This window comes from Stenella coeruleoalba (assembly GCF_951394435.1).
Source record: "Stenella coeruleoalba genome assembly, chromosome: 11".
NCBI classification, from domain to species: Eukaryota; Metazoa; Chordata; class Mammalia; order Artiodactyla; family Delphinidae; genus Stenella; species Stenella coeruleoalba.
In genome coordinates, this window is record NC_137157.1 from 32,963,208 (window position 1) to 32,983,038 (window position 19,831).

General features: G+C 34.1%; 1 protein-coding gene across 14 annotated transcripts in view; it reads left to right on the forward strand.

The window, feature by feature from the left end:
- Positions 1-19,831, forward strand: part of MGAT4C (MGAT4 family member C) — a 1,054,150-nt gene that overhangs the window by 437,598 nt on the left and 596,721 nt on the right. The window lies entirely within an intron of this gene.

Here is a 19,831-nt window from a genome sequence, read left to right on the forward strand (position 1 = left end):
AATACCTCTATAGAAAACACAAAACTATTCAGCACTAAAATGTTAAAAGCTGACAAACTTCTGAATATTAACTGAACCAATACAAATAGAGAAAGCCTTATCCTGACCTGGAATTTAGCTTATTATACCTGTGATATATTAGACAGGAAGGGGTGACTTCTGTGCATGTTTCTTAAAAGTTAAAGATACGTTTGAAGGGCATTGTTCTGTGTCAGAGTAAGTAGGGGTGTAGGACAGAAAGCAAGCACATAGTAGTCACAGTGAGTTTATGAAAACTGAAGAAATATTTTAAAATATGATATGAGGGCTTTTGATGCTTCTAAGTATTTTATTATTGTGTGAATTCACTCAGTGAAACCTACCGTGGATTAATATTTTTACATGTCAGAAATAACTACTAGGATAGGTAGAACAGCCGGTGCATGTGGCCTGGAGCATGGTGTCTCTGCTGCCGTGTTTGGATTGTTACACAGACTTTGTGGACCCATCAATGGGTTAATCACAGGCTTGGGAGAGGAAATGGTGGCTGAGCTTCATGAAAGCTCTGGTTAAATGTGCTCCCATTTCTTTGGAGCATTTGAGAGACTATTAGAAGAATAAAGGAGACGGAGAAGGACTGAGTCACCCAAATAGTAACTTTAAGTGCATTCTCTCTTATCCTCAGAGGGGTTGTAAAAAAGGAAAAGGAGGAGAACAGAGTCCTCAAAGAGTACTTTTAAGTGCTTCTTTTTTCATGAATCTTCCAAGAATTGAGGAACAGGGGCTTAAATTAAGGTTTCCCTATGGATTCTAACATTTTAAAAGCTTTTTCTCTCTCTTATGGAACATTTTTCCCTCCACTCACTTAAGAAAGAAGAAAGTGAGCTAGCTCCCAGCCTGATTTCTTCCCAATAACTTGTAGCTCTGATTTAAATCTACAGAAGTGTGCTTCTGAAACTGCATACACTCCTGAGAGTCTCAGTTTCACAATTCAGTGAGTTATGAATGCCAAAGGATAAAGTGATTTAACACCTTTTTTTTAAATTATTATCACAATTAGCTCTTCTGAAAATCTCAGACTATGTGTAAAAGAGGGCACAAGTAGGAAAAAAAGAATAACTTCAGGGAACACACTTTATGTTCTTTCAGAGTAAGATACTACCAGTAGATAATGAAATAATATTCACTTCATGTTTGGGCATGGGGAAGAAATGACAGCAGCTTAGAAATATATCCTTTAATTTACATTTTGGATGTTAGATGAACAGAACAAATATGAAAACCAGGAGGGGCAGTTTCAATTTTCAGATTGCAATAAAATTTTTTATTGCTCTAACCTCCTATTAACTTTTTCTACCACAGTCATGTTAGTGTCTCTTACCTTCCTAGAGGGTTATTCACTTACGCCGCTATCTAAATCTGCTCAGCTTCCAGATCTAGTGCTAAAACTTGTTTTACTTCATCTTATGGTGAGTTCATTGTAAAATATATTACCATAATTTCATTTTTTAGTTGCTGTTAAATATTTAATATTTATTGAGTGCCCATGATATGTTTGGTGCTTAAAAGCAATATGTAGGAAGAAAATACACAATGATATTTCTCCCAAATCAGCCAGTTTATTAATATTTCGAGATTTCTAATTGGTGCCCACAGAGGAAGGCAATTAAGTCTGACTCTTTAGTAGCTACTTAATGTGCATGTAAGGCATGAACAGTCCTATATTCAGTCAATAATTTGCATTCAGCTTTACTGAAGATCCCAGACTAATCATCCAGATGTTTTCAAATTCTCCCTTAACTATTTTATATGTCAAAGTGTCATTGTAGACAGAACACTGGATTGGGGGTAAGAAAAACTAGGTTTAAATCTGTTAATCAAGTTTGCGTAGGTCAGTCATCTCCTCCATACCTCTATCTTGTCAGTGGTGTAATTGTGATAATTCTTGTGGGTAGTAAAGATCATGCACATTAAGTAACAAACACATAGTTTGTGCACAACATATGCTCAATAAGCAGTATCTGTTTTTGAACGCATTTTATCATAGTTTCACATACAGTGTGTTCTATTTGAAATCACCTTGACTCTTTCTTTAATGATGTGTAAGTATACCTGTGTAATATCACAGATATATTTGTTTAACAGTTTTGGTAATAAAAATAATGTATTGATAATGTAGTTATTGCTTGGCACTAAAGTACTCTGTAGAATTACTAAAGCATTACCCATGCATAGATAAAACTGGAATTTAAGATTAGTTTGAGAAATTAGTTGGCATATTCCCTGTGGCTTTCAAATAGCAAAATTATCAACCATAACTTACCAGGGAAAGAAGATAGAACTATATCTCATTTTTCCACTTTTCCCTTCTCCCAAAGGATATGGAAATAGAAGACAAAACAGTAAATCCTCTTGCTCATTATAATGTGCCCTTTGCCCCTTTCATTTGTGTTTTATTTTGCTACAGTAACTTGTCTAGTGAGATGGCCTCAAAATTCCAACTGCACAGGGCTGTTCAAGCATACAAATCCACCCCTCAAGGAACAAAGCAAATATATGAAAACTTTTATTAAAATAAAAGACAGGTTTTGCTTTGAAAAATGCTAAATATTTTTTAATGAAAGTGAAACTGTCAAATGCGAATGTTAAATCCAACCAGATGTTGACCTTAATTGTGAGTTTGAATCTTTACAAAAAGAGTACGCAAATCCAAGCTAGAAGCTGCTTTCTTTAGGTGACAAGACTGCTGAAAAATACTTTGTCTGAATTTCTCAGATACATTTCATATTGAGTGAAGCGTGTACAGAAAACCTACTTTAATATTGTGAGTTATATGGGGAGGGAAATTAAGCATAATACGAGTCGGTCTTATATATCTGTATATATCTGTATTTGTATTGGAATTTGGAAATAAATGTACAAAAGTCTTTTTTATAAAAGGGAACCACCAAGTAATTAATTTGAAAGGCATGACAGGAAAGTATCTTGCACATTCTAACTAGATCAAAATGTGGACACAAAAGCAAGCACCTGCTGAAAAGCTCTTCTTTTTTTGGTCAGTGCCAATCCTGTTTTAAATCTATGAATTTACCTACTCATCAATAAGGAGAAGGTGAAGGTTTGGATATCTGACTTCATTTTCCAAAAGATCCTTGAAGTCCTTGTTCTATTGTTTTTTGATCCCCAACTTTGGAGATTAAAATCTGTATTCTAATTCCAACTCAGTTTTCTAATTTGTACAAGTGTGTGTGTGGGGGGGGATAATATTCATATGGTGGTGTGGAATAAATGACAGAATGTTGCAAATTAGCTTTACAGGGGCTTGTTCATATAAGTACAGTTGATCCTTGAATAACATGGGTTTGAATTGCACAGTCCCATTTATATGCAGAATTTTTTCAATAATAAATACTACAGTACTACATGATCCATGGTTTGTTGAATCCAAGGAAGTGGAACTGAGGATATGGAGGAACCTTCCTCCATGTATTTGAAAGACTTAACTATATGTTATATGCAGATTTTTGATTGCTTAGAGGGTTGGTGCCCCTAACCCCCAAGTTTTTCAAGGGTCAACTATGCTAAAAAATGTTAATAAGTATTATTGTTTTTCTTATGACATCACCTTCTCCATGCCCACTTCTGATATTAGGTTTCCTGTATTCAGTTTGATCTTCAGACCACCTTTTGAGGGGGATCCCAGATTTGTGCTCACCTACATACTTCTCCTACCTATGGTTTCCTCCAAGTAAATTGTCTTATTTACTGAGCCCTGCCCCTTTGACCTAACCTTAAACAGCTTAGCCACAGTCCCTTGAGGTGTTTTTTTTCTCAGCAAATTCTTAATGGGAAAGTGATATCTTTAAGCTTAGTAATTCTCTCCTTATGTCTGTTGTGTATTGACAAACTAATAGGAAAGGAGACACAAAGAAAATACTGGTTAACTTGTGGCAGATATAACCTCCTCAGCCTTCTGAGCAGAGGCTTTCTTCTATGAAAGGCCTACCAATAAGAGTTATGAGCTGAATTGTCTCTCCCTAAAATTCATATGCTGAAGTCCTAACTCCTAGTAACTCAGAATGTGACTGTATATGGAGATACATCTTTTAGAGAGGTAATTAAGTTAAAATGAGGTCATTAGGGTGAGTCCTAATCCAATATAACTGGTGTCCTTATAAGAAGAGGAAATTTGGACACAAATACGTACAAAGGGAAAACCATGTGAAGACCCTGGAAAAAGATGGCCATCTATAAGCCAAGGAGAGAAGCCCCAGAAGAAAGCAACCCCCTGACACTTGATCTCAACTTCTAACCTCCAGAATCGTGAGAGAAAAAAGATTCTGCTCCTTTAGCCACTTAAGCTGTGGTACTTTGTTATAGCAGCCCTAGCGAATTAATACAGTTAAACATTTTAGATTTTGTGAACCCAATGAGGTTTCTGTCACATATTCTTCCTCCTCCTCCTTCCCTCCTTCTCCTTATTCACCCTTTAAAAATGTAAAACAAAACAAAACAACAACAAAAAACAAATATTCTTAGGGGCCATATTTGTCCATAAGCATAGTTTTCCAACCCTTGTTCTAGAAAGGTCTTTCAAATCCTTCCAAAGTTTGGCCAGAAGATATTCCTAAACTTCCACATTCTTACATGAGATAGTCTTACTTTACAGATGGCACCACTGATTTTTAGCCTAAAAATATAACTTGGCCCTTTTTTTCCTGCTAAAATTCTTCCAAATACCTCAATTTAATGTAGAGTATTTTGATTAGAGTATTTTACATTCACTCTGAAATGACCCTTTCAAGTCCTAACGTTAGAACAAAATCTGAAAAAATATATAATAATAATAGCAGTTTACACTTGTTGAGTACATTCTGTGGGCTAAAGATATTCTGAAAACTAAACATACATTTTCTCATGTTACCTACCAACTACCTTGCAAAGTATCTGCTGTTATAATCAAATTACTGATCAGAGATGAAACAACTGCCCATGGTTATTTACCATAAGTAACTTAGGTGACTTGTAAAAGTTTGGATACAGGATCTTTGGCCCAGAGTCTGGCATGTAATCAATCTACCATAATGACTCTCAGGTCATGGTAGAGTTTCATGTTTACTGTAGAAACAGGTATGAAAATGTTGGAAAGTACGTATCAAGTAGCAATTCAGGTGAAAGAGAGGAGAAATGATATAGTGCTTATTTTAATCGTACATTTTATGTGAATGAAGTAGGTATGATAGTTTAGTTAATTTTGTAATTTCTGTTTGTCTTTTCTTATATAGAATATAATTTAGGACGTTTTTTCTCCTATGGATAAAGAAGGTAGTTTTATCATAGAAAACCGAAAGAACAAAATGGTATAATTTTGAAACTCACAGGAATTTCATATTTAATTTCACCTGTAAGCATGTTAATACTTAATTTAATAATTCCTATTAGATGGAGAAATCCATGAAAAACCAAACTGACAACTGGGTATAAATACTCCATTATTTCTAGTCTTTTTTTTTTTTTTGCTGTACACGGGCCTCTCACTACTGTGGCCTCTCCCGTTGTGGAGCACAGCCTCCGGACACGCAGGCTCAGCGGCCATGGCTCACGTGCCCAGCTGCTCCGTGGCATGTGGGATCCTCCCGGACCGGGGCACGAACCCGTGTCCCCTGCATCGGCAGGCAGACTCTCAACCACTGTGCCGCCAGGGAAGCCCTCTAGTCATTTTAATAGTATCAACAGGTAGTAGATTTGAATGTGCTTGTACAAGGACCTGTTTGAGTGAAAACTGCCAGGTGGCAATTCTGCTTTAATTCTAAGAAACATATGTTGTGTACTGTGTGAATATCTAGGTTGTCCTTTTTAATTTCATCAATACATCTGATATGTCTTCAGTATTTTTGTAGAACTGAATCATATTTTCTAGCCAAATTTGAGTTGGTAGAACATCTTTAAAAAGAAAAATAGGCCAACACTCCCATATGATATAAGTACAGTTGACCTACTTTATAAATTATTCTTATGTCACCTCATTTGCATAACTGAATCCTTGTGATTTTGTCAGATGTTTATATTTCTAATAAAGAAATATCATCATAAAGTGGAAGGTTGTCAATCACCTGCCAAAGTCAATCAATGTAAAAAACCAGTCTTAGTAGTTCCAGCTTTTAATTATAATTTCTAGTAATTAAAATATATGCTTGCGTATATGAAGAACCTTAATAAAACACTATTATTGTTTAGGAATTTATTATAATGGGCCTTGTTATTTTAGGCTCTGGTAGGTTACTGTTCATTTAGAGCAAAACCAAAGTAAAATTTCTTTGTATATTTTCATTGGGACTGGTGGATAATATGGGCATTCTATTGTTTTGGAATTATTTTTTAATATGAATTTAGATTTATTCTCTCTAAAAATAGTTTTATTTATCTTTAAAAAGTATGTGAGTAGGCATGTGAATGTATGTGTGAAGATATTTGTGTGCATGTCTATGAGTGTCATGTGTATTTGTGTTTTTTTTTCAAGAATTACCCACAGAAGACTTGAAACACAAATCTTTAGTTCACAGGCAGAATACTATTGAGAAGCATCTTCTCACTAGTAAATGGACCCTGAAATATATAGAAATTAGAGCATTAAACCCCACCCTGGTTTATCTTGCAACTCTCTCCCACCATACTTTTACTTAGTGTTATTCCTCACAAAATAATTCACGTGTTGTAAAATATTCTACCAGGGATTTTTTTTTTCTCCTTTGGATTATCTTTATGAAGTCAAAATTGGGAATATTCTAGGGAAAGGAAAATCTTTAGGAGAATTACATGAAGGAATGAAGATTAACATTGAAAAGAAGATAATGATTTCTAGGTTGTCAGTGGGGGTAGGGGTGGGCTAGATCTTGAGAATAATGTTGGGAACTGGGATATACACATAACAAGAATTCTCTGAAGAGTTTAAGTTTTTATGTATTCTCCTTTGATAGTGAGAATAGTTGTATTTGTCATTAGCTTCAAGTCTTGTTTTCATTTTGTGACCCCTAATAGCTATCTCTGAACCTTTGGTAAACACCCACATAGACCACAGGGTAGAGTGTACACTAAAGGAAAAATCTTAATTTGCATATATGTACACATAGACAGATAGAGTCATGGATAGACAGACACATACCTACAGACCAATTCGTACAGCCCAACAGGTATGCAAACAGTAACAGGCGGACAGACAAAAGTCATGTAGAGAAAGATTGACAGATAGGAACTGGTAATGGGACAGGGATGGTAGACCAATACACAGGGACAGGCAAACTGACAGCCAGCCAGAAATATATACAGAGAGATATGGATGAATAGACAGGAAGGTAAGCACAGACAGGCAGATACAGACACAGAGATACTGAACAGACAAGGAGTCTGAGACTCAGACCCACGCTCTAACATGGACAGGTAGGTCTGGCCACTGAAAGGCATAGATGTAAACGTCAACATGTGTGTGTATACATACACTATACACTAGAGTGTTACCTTATACATTCATGAGGTAAAATTCAGTAATAAGCCATTTTCATTGCTTATTAAAGGATCATTTTTAAAATATATTCATCTATGCATTTTTTCCCACTACACAGATGCAGTATAAAGAACCATAGATATGTATGTCAACATGCTTTGTCATTCCCTTTATCTATTATTTCTGTCTTTGGGGAAGAGAACAAAAATAGTCAAGTTATTGTGAGGTTGCTATTGAAATGTTCCCTTAAGCTCTTTTCAAGCTTTGTAATGTAATAGACAAGTCAGAATTCAGACAAGAAAATGATCAGTTTTCTTTCTTCAGGAGAAGTGACAACAATTATAAAACAAGCAAACAAAAGAACAAAACACTTGTGCCATGAAAACATTATTAATGTCAAAAAAAATTATTGCAACCTCAGTCGTTTGCTTTGGGTCACTGAAATTACTTCTAAGTTATAAATGCACTTGATAATTTTGCAGCAATAAATTGAGAAAAGCAAGGGGAAAATATAATGCTTCTGTGATTGAATGGAATGTTAACAGCTTGAATGGACATATATCAAACTTTTAAAGTCTTGTAGAAAGTTTTGATTGTTGCATTATATTTTACTGCTGATTTATTTGAAATAGTTACTCAGTTCCTCAAAATGTTTTTTTTAATTGTAAGAATGTGTTTAAAGAATGGTAAAGTCTAGTAGTTATTTAGGAGCTGCTTTTAGAGGTTTGGAAGGTTATATAGACTATATAATTAAATGTATTTTTTAGATTATTAACATTAGATAAGTACTTTGCATGTAGTATCTTGCTGGTACTTGTAACCATCCTTATTTTTAGTGGTAGATGGGCATAATCAGCCAGCTCAAAACTTTAAACAATCTTTCATATTATTTTAAAACTACTATTGTACATCACATCTGGTACTTTTACAAATTAATACGTACAAAATTGAGCTTTGTATTTTCCTATCAGTTTACTCTTTTTGGAGAGGAGGTATTTTCCTTTTTATTTTAATCTCTGAAAAGCACACATAGTTATAGGATAAACCCTCCTTTTAAACATCTTTATTGAGGTAAATTTATATACTGTAAAATTCATAAGTTTTAAGTGTCTAGTTCAGTTACTTTTAGCACATTTACTGTTTGTGCAACTATCACCACAATCCAGTTTTAGAACATTTCCATCACCATAAAGAGACATCTTATTTCTACGCAGAGTCACTTTCATTTCTTACTTCAACCCAAGGGAACCTCTAATCTACTTTCCGCCTCTCTATATTTGCTTTTTCTGGACATTTCATATAAATGGAATCAGGCAATATGTAGTCTTCTGTGTCAGGCTTCTTTCACTTAACATACTGTTTTTGAGGTTCATCCATGTTGCAGCTCCTTTTCAAACCAAATAACATCTCGCTCTCTGGACATACCAAATTTTGTTTATCCATTAACCAGGTAATGTGCCTATGGATTGTTTCTGAGTTTATTTTTTGGAGTTGTTCACTCTCAAAAAGTGAAGACTGTGTTTATTTTATAGATTCTCTATTCATAGCATGAATGTGTACTTGGAAACTAACGTTCAAATTAATTTACACTATGTTGAAGTTTACAGGACTCTTTTTCTAAAAACTATGAATGAAGCAAAGCTAACTAATTCAAAAAAAAGTTTGTATGTAGAAGTATATTAAGGTAATGCATAATTATATATTCTCACCTGAAAAGCTTAGGGTACTTGTTTTAAATATAAATAATCTTATTTACTTGCTTTATATAAAATGTATCTCAAAACAGCAATATAAATGACAAATACACAGACTAATTTTTTTTATTATATTGCTTGTTGTATTCCTATTGAAGATAAAAAAAAATTCTTGTAAAAGTTTTAATGTTTTCTGACTGAATAAACTATTTTAGAAATATGAAGTCTACAGATAATAAGCTTTATTGAACCCTTTTGTTGGTAACAGATTTTCCATTTAAAATGCATATTTTTCTATTTCTAGAATTTTTTAGTGCTTAATCTTAACAACTACCATGAATTATTATGTGACAGCTGTTTAAGTTTTGATATTAAGAGTTTGCTAACGTAATGAAAACAGGTTAGGTATCAATTTCTAAATCATATGGATGACTGAGGCCACCTGTGTGCTAGCCTGATTATCTCTATGGTTCCTGTCATTCTCTAAATTTACCAATGTCCCAGGCAGCTCGCAAACCTTTCTAGGAGGCTTATACTTCATGATGATCTTTCTACTTCATTTATTTGTGACTAATTGACATGGAACCCTGTCTTTATTCATGTCTTTTATTTTGAAATATGTAACTTGGATATGAAGCAAAATTTATGACTTTAAATGGATTTTATTTCTGCTATTCACAGTCAGAAAACCAAACATATGGTTTACTGCAACAATTTTTATTAGTTTACGTGTGTGAAATGCACCTTTTCCCAAGATACTTTTCTTTTGTTCACCTTTTAAGTATAAAGTTTTATTGTTCACCTTCCTATCTTTGTTCTATATTTGGTCAGTCTGGGTGGTTGCATCCATTGCTATACCTTCAACTCCATCTAAGTCTATTAGAACTCTGGTCATGACTTCTTTCCTTTGATTCTGACATGGTACTTTAATGTTGAATATCCAGTAGAAACTTCTGTTTACATAAAACACTGTAAAATATTTATTCTATAAATTATAAAAAAATAGTGCATATGTTATTTAAGAGAATACAAATATTTTCCTGTTTTATAATGTTTTGGACCATGTCCATGATTGCACCAGAAACACAGATTTTGGATTTCTGTTTTCCATCATTATTCTCATGGATGCTATAAATGCAACTTAGTCTCTTTCTGCTATTAAAATGGCCCAGTCTTGTAATCAATTGAATGTGCTCTCATACTAAAGCAGTTTTCCAATAAACAAATAAATGTCTTGTATCTTTTAATTTATTACCATGAAATATTTTTGTTTTAATTCTATAAATTATGTTATTCAATTTTGCCATCTATTAAAATTTGAACTGCATTTCTAAAAAAAATTAAGTACCATATTCTCTCAGTTACCATAGAAATATAGAGGATTAGTAACAGATAACTAAGGAGTTTCTTTGCCTGTCTTTGGGATTTTTCTTTTTGAACTGAAATAGTAATTTTATTGTACCTTATATTTTAGAAAAAACAAACATTGGATAAAATTATAGAACTACAAAGTTAACATTTTACTTCAGATTTAGCAGAACATTCCCCATTCTTACTATGTTTCAATTTAACTCAGTTGCTGATTTCCAGAAACAAACTAGAAATGTTGTAATGCATTAGCCTAAGGAGAGCCCTGCAAACTCTCACAGAAACTACCCCATTCTGACACATGCCCACTACCCACAAAACACTATTTCTGTGGAATTCTTTTCATTATGATCCCTATGTATCCATGGATGAAAAATGCAATGGACTGTTTTGGGTAAAAAGACATTGCCCGTTAGGTTTTACTCTGCAGGCATCATTTAGACAAAAATGATTGTGATGACATTATTGAAGGCATGGATCTATCAAGAAAACTTTGGGTATACTTTTTAACTTGCAGTTGAGTAAATATCTTAAATTACCACATGTGCAAAATGGGAGATACTTACAGTGGACTTTTGGGGTTCCTGAATTGCAGCCATTTTTTTAGCTGATCCTGCCCTGCATCCTACCAGATTAGTAGAGGATAACTATGACCTCATGACCTAAATTACAGCAACTAAATTCTCTCTTGCTAGAATCTAGAGTAGGGTTATACAAACTCTAATCAATCTTGGTTTGGTGTCTAAACTGGGTAGTCAAGTACAGCAGGAATTTGTCAGGCGTTTGTTGGCTGTGTGCAAATGGGAAAGAACAAGGCAGTTTGCAGAGAGCAATATGGGAGAATGAAGCATAGGGAAGTGGGGATGAGACGCCCAATAGTCACAGTAGGAGACCTAGTGATAGTCTGAATAGCTTTTCTGGGTCCTGGTTGCACTCGCTTTCTGCTTTTGGATTCTGGGAACCATCAAGTACCCCTGTGTCATTCCAATTGACCTGAAGTAGGTTCTTAGCACTCTTGCCAATCATACTAACCTCCTCATTACTGCAGTCTGTTGGTCTTTCAGAAAATTATTTCAATAGTTTTTTTTTTTCTTAAACCTCCAACCCTCATTTTCTCATTTCTTGTTTTAATCAGAAGAGAGATTTTTTGTCTCCTCTTCAAGAGACACTTTAGTATCACAATATAAGATGCTGGTAAGCAGCTTAGTCTCTGGAACCAGTGAGGATGTGTTTGAGATCCAGCTCCACCACTTATTAAAACTATTAAAATTAAATTAAATTAAAATAAATTAAATAAAATTAAATTTAAAAAATATATAATTTCTATCTTTAAGTGTTCTCTGTCCCCTTGATACCTTAAAGGTTCAGAGAGTTGAAATTAAATATTCTCTAACGTATTTTCTTCTCCTTGTATTCCCTATATATTTGTTTATGCATTTTGAACTGCTTGTTTGATATGTAGATGATCATAATTATTTTATCCACAGTGTTACTTGTTCCCTTTAATGTTATAAAGACCCCTGATTTGTGCTGTTAATGCTTTTTGGCCTGAATTCACCCTTGTTTATTACTGATATTGTGGACTCTGCTTCTTTATGTTTGAATTGCCTATGTCTTTGCACATTTAAAAAAATCTTTATGAATCATTTTGCTTCAGGTTTATCATTTATATACAGCAGAGAGTTAGGATACTTTTGAAATCTAGTATGAAAATCTTTCTCTTTTAAAAATTTAGTTTAGCCAATTTAAATGTAATAATTTGAGAAATGTTTATGAGTTCCGTTTTTTTGTTGTAAGCTATTATCAGAAAGGTGAAGAATGAGCATAACTCCTGCTTTCTTTATTCTTTCCTCCAACTTTGGTGTTTATATCATTTCTTCATTGAGCATACCTTATGTTCTTCACCCCAAACCCCACATTTGTTTTAATCTTACATCTATAGATAAATGTGTAAAATGCCTCCACAGTTGCTAACTCCATAGGGTTTTTCTGGTAGTCTTTTGATTGGCTGATTAGTACCTATATCAGAAATAGTTCATAGAAAAATATTTTATTGCTTTTGTTCTTGAAAAATTATTTGACTCAAATAAACTCTTTGATTCATAGTTTCTTTCCTTATTTTCACATTTTATTCTTACATGAAGACTCTTCAGAACAATTCTGAGATTAGCCATTTTTCTGGCTTAATCTCAATTTAAAGGAGATTTTTTTTGCCTGACTGCCTATAGCACCTTTTTTTATGGCATTTTTATGTTTGATGTCAAGTAATTTTACTAGGGTGCACTTCAGTGTTGACAATTTGGGATGATTTTTTTTCCCTGGGATATGATACCCTCTTTTAAATATGTAGTTTCAAGCCCTCTTTTGCATTATATATTAGCTTTATTCCATTATTTCTATTTCTTTCAATGGGGATCCACTTGTACAAATGTTGACTCTCTTGTGTAAAAGCATCCTCTGTGTACACTATGTGTGCTGGACAGCTTTGGCAGAAAGGCTAGAACTGGAGTGGGTGCAAGTCAGGGAGTATCCTGGGGCACACGGAGTCAGGGCTGCATTTGTGGGATGGCTAGCGCTGGAGTGGGCATGGCCTGAGGTGATTTCAGGGTGTGCTGTGCCAGGGCCACCTTTTGGGGAGTGGCTACAGCTAGTGTAGGCCAGGGGCTTCAAGGATCTCTGGCAGGCCAGCTAGAGTATTTGGGCCATATTTCTTACCTGTGCCATCAAGGTAGAGGGGGAACATACAAAATGTCCTACACACAAAATAGTGGAGAGAGTTCCACCACTTCCCCACTTGTTTGGCAGATGCTCTAGGGTTAGCACATGGATTTCCTTCACATATTGTTTAGGTGCCCTTTAAACCACTGCTTTTTTGTTGTGCCCCAGGGTGGGTAAGTTTGCACATAGGCCCCCTCAGTAATATGTCTCCCCACTGCAGGTCTCCATGTCAGGAGTGGGGTCTCTGCTGATATCATGGCTTCATCTCTCCTATGCATTTTTATGTGGTCCTTCTATTGTTGTACAAAAGCTGTTCAGTCAGATCTCAGTTCTTCTTCAGGAGGAATTGGTCTATATGTAGGTATAGATTCTGTGTGTCCATAGAGGAGGTGAGTTCAAGGTCTTCCATCTTGGACTATAAGTCTAAAATGGTTGTTATTATATTTTTTACTTTCTCCTTTACTCCAGTATAAGTTCCATGATAACAGTATTTTTTTTCTTCTTGTTACTGTTTAATGTTCACATCTAGAACAATATCTGACATTTATAGATATATTGTACATGTATTGGGATTAAGAAATATTACTGGACTTTTTCTTAATATTTTTTGTTGATTAAAATAGAATTTTTTCCTGACATAATAAATAATTAACAATTTATTTAATCGATACACTTCTAAGAATGTTAAAGGTATTTATTCAATTTTAAAACACATCTGTTGGTTAAATAGTATAATTATGTTTATTTTACAGATGAAGGAATTGGGGAAGAGAAATTAAGTACTGCTTATAAGTGATGGAGAATGATTTAATTTAGAACTGTGACTCTTAACCAGTTTGATATATATCTGTATATCTCTCTGTATAATCAGAGTTACTGATTTAAATATAGCCTCCCCTTTTCAACTTTTACCTTTTTGCTCATACTACTGGATACACCTAGAATGTCAAATTTTTGAAAAATCGCATTTCTTCAAAGATCTTTCAAAGTGCAAGTCAATGATACCTCTTCAATAAGCCGTGTTAGATTCTTCTCTGTCACAAAATTATATTCTTTTCCTCTGGTGCCAGTGTTGCTTCTTTTATTCATTTATTTTGAATGATCTTCTTTTAAGCTGCATTACAAAAGCTGTATCACGATGTACAGGTTTTTAACAGTCTGCTCTAAACCTGTCCAAGATTCCATTATTCTTCTACATAAATGACATATCAACTGCATGTTGTCTTTTAAATTCATCCCACTTTTTTTCCAATTAAGTTGTTTTGTCTGTGCAGATTCATTCTTTTAGATATTCTTCCATCCATCTTACCACAATTACATTCCATTTTATTGAAATATATAAACTCAACATCCCTATATATGTGTGTACACACACACACACACACACACACACACACACACACACAATGGAATATTATTCAGCCTTGAGAAAGAAGAAAATATTGACATTTGTGATAACATGGATGTACCTTAAGGGCATTATACTAAGTGAGAAAAGTCAGAGAAAGACAAATACTGCATGATATCCCTTATGTGTGGAATCTTAAAAAGTCGAGTTCACAGAAATAGAGAGTAGAATCATGGTTACCAGAGGGAATTGGGGAGAAGCTTGTCAAAGGGTACAAACTTATAGTTGAAGGTGAGTAAGTTCTGGGGATCTAATATGTATATACCTCACATCTTCTTTCTCCATTCATCTGTTGATCAATGCTTAGGCTATTTCCATATCTTGGCTTGTGAATAATGCTTCAATAAACGTGGAGTGCAGGTATCTTTTTGATATCCTATTCTCATTTTCTGTGGATATACCCAGAAGTGAGATTGCTGGATCATATGGTAAGGTCTATTTTTAATTTTTAAAGGAACCTCCATAGTATTTCTCATAATGACTGAACTATTTACATTTCCACCAACAGTGCACCAGGGTTCCCTTTCAATCCAGTTTAAAAAAGGACAGAGGAACTAAACAGACATTTTTCCAAAGAAGACATACAAATGGCCAACAGGCACTTGAAAAGATGCTCAACATCACTAATCATCAGGGAAATGCAAATCAAAATCACAATAAGATATATCCTCACACTTGTTAGAATGTCTGTCATTAAAAAGACAACAAATAAAAAATGTTGGCAAAGATGTAGAAAAAAGGGAACCCTGGGTACCTACTCTTATTTGTAATAGATATGCAAATACATACGTTGCATCTGCTTAGGTACCAGAATCAGTGACAATGCTTATGTCAATAATCTGTTTTCCTTAATGTCTTAGTCAGCTTGGGCTGCCATAAGAAAATACAATAAACTAGATGGCTTAAACAACAGAAATTTATTTCTCTCAGTTCTGGAGCCTGAAAGCCCCAAATCAGGATGTCAGTATGGTTTGGGGGTCTGGTGAGAACTTTCTACCTGACTTGCAGATGGTGTCTTTCTCACTGTGTCTTCATATGGCAGAGGAAGAGAAAGAAGGGAGACGCAAGGTGGAAGTGGCTGGCTCCTCTCTGCTGTCTCTTCTTATAAAGTATCTAATCCCATGATGAAGGTCCCACATGTACGGCCTCCCCTAAACCTAATTACCTCCCAATCTCCATTTGCAAATGCCATTACATTGTGGGGTTAGGGCTTCAACATATGAATTCTGCCAAGACACAGTTCAGTACACAGCACCTAGATTTGGCCCACCCAGACACACAAGTTTTAAGAAAGACAATCAAAGGATCAAAAGTTTTTATGAAAATATATTACAAGAGATTAGGTTGTATCTATGTTTCTATAAGTAGGGTAGAATTCTATACTAGAAATTATATATAGAGAAATTCTGACTGTAATGATCCATGAATATTTATATTGTTCATACTGCTTATTACTTATATGATTTATTTATTTGTTTCTTCATGTCTATTTGATAAAGGAGTTAAAAATCTTGGGCTTCCCTGGTGGTGCAGTGGTTGGGAATCCGCCTGCCGATGTGGGGAATGTGGGTTCGTGCCCAGGTCCGGGGGGATCCCGCATGCCACGGAGCGGCTGGGCCCGTGGGCCATGGCCCCTGGGCCTGCACGTCCGGAGCCTGTTCTCTGCAATAGGAGAGGCCACGGCAGTGTGAGGCCCGCGTACTGCAAAAAAAAAAAAAAAAAAAAAAAAAATCTTCCCAGTATGGGGTAGCTTCATATCAAGTATAGCCCGGAAAATCTTTAGAGCCCTACAGTATCCCACAACCATTCTGTAGCCCAAGTGTATTTGTAATGATTCTGATACTTATGGATCTGTGTTATGTCTTTATATTCTGTCAGCAACAATCATGCAAATCAACAAATATTTATTAAAGACTAAGTAAGAAGAATACAGAATAGTATATAGTCCTTACACTTCTGGAAGCCTATGAAGAGTGACACATAATATACTAGATAGTAGTTCAGAAATATAAATTAGCATAGGCACAATCGGAGCACATAGTAGGGACAAATAACTCAGCCTGGGAGAAGGTGAATTACGGAAACCCTTCTTTTGTAAATGATGCCTGAGCTTAGGCCAGCTTCCTTTGAAATAGCAACTCCACTTCTAAAATTTTATCCTGAGGAGATATCACAGAAATATGGAAAGATATATGTCCAAGTAGCTTCCTTGCTATATTAACAAAAACTTTGGAATCAACCTAAGTGTTCATTAGCATAATGGAAGTTAAGTAAATTACATACTTAACATTAGCTCAAATAATATTCAGTCATTGAATGTAATACTGTAAGCCTATATTAATTGAAAAGCAATAATTTTGCTTTTAGTTGGAGGTAAAAGATCACAGAATGAATGTGAGCTGCCTTTTATGTGAAATGGAATAATAGAGTTTAGCTCCTCTGTGTGGTGTAGTTTCTGATTTTTAAAAATTTTTCTTTTGTTGTGCTTACATTGTTCAGGTTTTAGTCATTTTGCAAATCTGAAACAGTTACTAAAAATGTATAGGAATAATGGATCCTTTAAGAAGACACATATTATCTAACATCCATTCTAGTACTAAAAACAGAACTTGAAAGAATTTAAAAATCTTTGCTGATTATTGCATATAAATTCAGTAAAGAAAACCTTTATTTTAGGATTTTAATTAATATCTGTTAATTATATATGAAAAATAATTATGATCATGATTCTATAAAAATAGAATTTTATTACCAACACTACCAGAATAGGAATTAATCTTGCCAAAATGACCTAAAGTACTCAATATTTAAAGAATTAAAACCTCAAATTCTAATTTTTTATTGTAAGTAATTTGATTTTCATGTATTCATAAATAAGAATATCATGTCTATTTTATAATCTTACACATCATTTTGCAGTTGTGAAACTTCATGCAAATGAGTATATCATTAATAGATTAGTAGCTAATATATCATTGTATATTGTAATTTACTAGCATTTTAAAAATTATTTCATTAGTGTTAAAATAACTAATATTAAAATGCTTTGAAATTCACTTCGTGGTAAATGTTACGAAGCAACTTGGATCGATTTTTTATCAAAGAACATTTAAGGCAAATATAAATTTGAAATGTGGCTGTGTTCAGAGCATTGACATTTCTGTGAGTTGAGATACATTATTAAAACTTTATATACAATAAGTTAAATTTTAAATAGGGTATTCCTTGTACACTAAGAAATATCTAATTTTGTGATACTTAGAAGCTTTTTATTTGTTTCACACAAACAGTACTATCCTCAATTTGCAAATTGAAAACAATATATAATAGATGGTCATCTAGTTCTTTGATTCATTAATAAAAAAAACTTTTTTCCTGTTCTGCTAGATTTGGAACTGTGACATGAGAAATTGACAAGACCTATTTTCTCTTAAGAAACTCAGTCTAAAAATGTTCTTCTTTTCTCTAGTCCCTTTGTACCTTCTGCTGCACCTCAGGATGACCTGGGTAATTTCTAATTCTCTTCCAGTCTCAGCTCCAGCACCACCTTTGGTTTAAAGTGTTTCTTGACGTTCCTGCCTCGCTCCATATGCAAGACTGAGTTAGGGAATTCCTCCATGTGCAGCAAACATCAGGGGCCCCCATCTTCTATAATAGTAATCTTTTTCATTTTAAGTGTAACTTGTTGACTTATTTTACTCTACCTTCCCACTCCGCATCTGCAGTACAAAGAACATTTGGCATAATATTAGTTTAATATTATCAAGAGCATTCTAATTCATACTAATTTGCTCAAAAGGGTTGCCCATTCTTATAGATTCTAAGGGTGTCTACTTTTCTTTCTGCTGCCTTTTAGTTCTCTAACTTCCCATTCTTCCTTTTTGAAATCCCCTTTATTTAACTTAAGATGGAAGTCAGTCTTTCACAAGTTAAATCCTCATTGAATCCTTGAATGGCAATGAGGGAGGTTATAAGTAATTAGTAACTATCCCTTTTTTCTCTTTTGCAGATTTTGAAAAATACAAAAATAGTAAAAATAAAAAGAAGTACTCATATTCCAATTTCCCAGATTTATCCACAGTTAATATTTTGACATTTATTTCCTGTCTTTTTCCTTCATATGCATTTATATTGCATCAGTGGAATATGAGTGTATTTCCCTTTAAAAGGTACAATATTAAGAAGCTTAATTGGCCCATGTGCATAAAGAAGTCAGATTCTCTACCCCATTTGCAGATATAATGACTTTTATAGGTTTGAAGTGTAGACTTCTACTCCATTTTTAAACATTCATATTCGTATAAGAGTGACAGTAGATCTTGTTTGGTATTACTTTGTGTGTTTTAATTTTTTTAGCTTTACTTAAATAATATTATGAGACATGAACTATATTATATTTCTTTGTTTTCCATTTCTTATTTTCCCAGAGAGTCTTCTAAATTATTACACATAGATTTAGTTCCTTTAATTTCTATAGAGTATTTCAGTCAATAGATGTTCCATTATTTATTACTCCTTGCTCTATTTATGCACATTTAGGGTGTGTCCTGTTTTTCACTATTATAAACAATGTTTTACTAAAGTTCCTTTTAACATTTTGACATGTCTTAGTTTCCAGAAATGTTTTTCTGAGGATACTTAGAATTACAATTGTGAACATAGGGAATACGTGTTTTCAAATCACTATTTCCCCCAAAGTTGTATCAGTTTATATTCCTGTTCAATGCTTGATCTAGTCAGATCTTTTTTCAAAACTTTCCTTTTTTCTTTATCTCCTAAAATAATTCATAAACTATAATTAAAGTTTCTTTTTCCTATAAAGTCACTTATATCAAATTGTAGTGCTCTTTGTTTTAAGAAACTTTAAATGAGACCATATGAGAAAAGCTTTATAGAGAAGAAAATACCACAGCGTTCAGTATCATTCTCAAGGAGTATGTATGGGAAATTCCGGGAAATACAAGCTCTGTCTGCTTGGCAAAATGTGAGTTTACACACAAACTACTCCACACATTATTTTAATAAATACTTATTCAACAAATATATTTTTATGTCTACTATAAGAAGAACATCAGGCAGTGTGAGTAGGAGGGAACAGACAAGGTGTGAGAACAGTGGAGGGAGATAGATTTTGATGATCTGGAGCTTTATTTATCTTGCAGC